The sequence below is a fragment of the Belonocnema kinseyi genome, chromosome 8 (assembly GCF_010883055.1).
Source record: "Belonocnema kinseyi isolate 2016_QV_RU_SX_M_011 chromosome 8, B_treatae_v1, whole genome shotgun sequence".
In the NCBI taxonomy this organism is placed as follows: Eukaryota; Metazoa; Arthropoda; class Insecta; order Hymenoptera; family Cynipidae; genus Belonocnema; species Belonocnema kinseyi.
Genome location: NC_046664.1, coordinates 62,089,434 through 62,090,413, shown reverse-complemented (window position 1 = coordinate 62,090,413; position 980 = coordinate 62,089,434). Strand labels below are relative to the sequence as shown.

General features: G+C 38.2%; 1 pseudogene; it reads right to left on the bottom strand.

Annotated features, from left to right (window-relative positions):
• Positions 1-450: 450 nt before the first annotated feature.
• On the bottom strand, positions 451-592 carry LOC117179201 (annotated as a pseudogene).
• Positions 593-980: the final 388 nt, after the last annotated feature.

Here is a 980-nt window from a genome sequence, read left to right as displayed (position 1 = left end):
GAACACAAAAAACGTGTTCTATAACAGGTGAGTACCAGGTTACCAACATGCGAGTAACTATGTCATCCCCCATACGCTAGAACAATTCTATGTAAGAGTTCTAGAACGCTGTAACAACCGATCTGTAACATTTCTAGAACAATTCCAGAACTCGATTACAAATGTTTTATAACAAATATTTAACAGATTTAGAAGGTTGCGACAACCGATCTGCAACAATTCTAGAACTTTGGTACACTGCATTGTAAATAATCTAGGAAAATTCTATAACAGTTCTAGAACTGTTATTTATCAAATATGGAACAGTGCTATGTACCCCTCACAGCAGTAGGATATCCCGGGATATTCGATTTGACCCCATTTATGCCCCGGTTTATTCCAGGAATAACCCGTCGGAATATGGTATCCTGCGGGGCGGAAATTTTGATATCCCCATGGATAAATTTTGATCCGGGATAGCGCGTATGCAGTCCCGACTAACAAAAATTATACGTTCAAGATATCCACATTAGGGATATTCGCAAGGGTCAGCTCGACTACAGTGTTAGCAAACAAATCTTTGTTCCTAATTTTGTCTAGAACACACTTGTAACAGGGTTCTAGAACTTCGATATAACACTGTTACGGCACAGTTCTAAAATAAACTTGAAACAAATATCATAGAGCGTCTGTGATCAGTTTGTTCTAGAAAAATTACATAGCAACTTGGCAAGTTCTAGAATAGTTCGGTCACCATTTTGTAACAACTGTTATAGAAGACAGTTCCTTTTTTATGTGGAACAGTTACAGAACGTATTTGCTGGGCTCCCGTCAAAATTTACCTACTCTCAGGACTTTCCGATTCTGTCACCAGGTGGCATATTCGAGTATTTCAGATCCCAATAGGCATATTGGCAACTTGAATCGCTATAAACACACACAAAAATGAATATGAATGTAAAATCGAGTTTTTCCTGAATGTTACGTAACTTTCGTGTAGG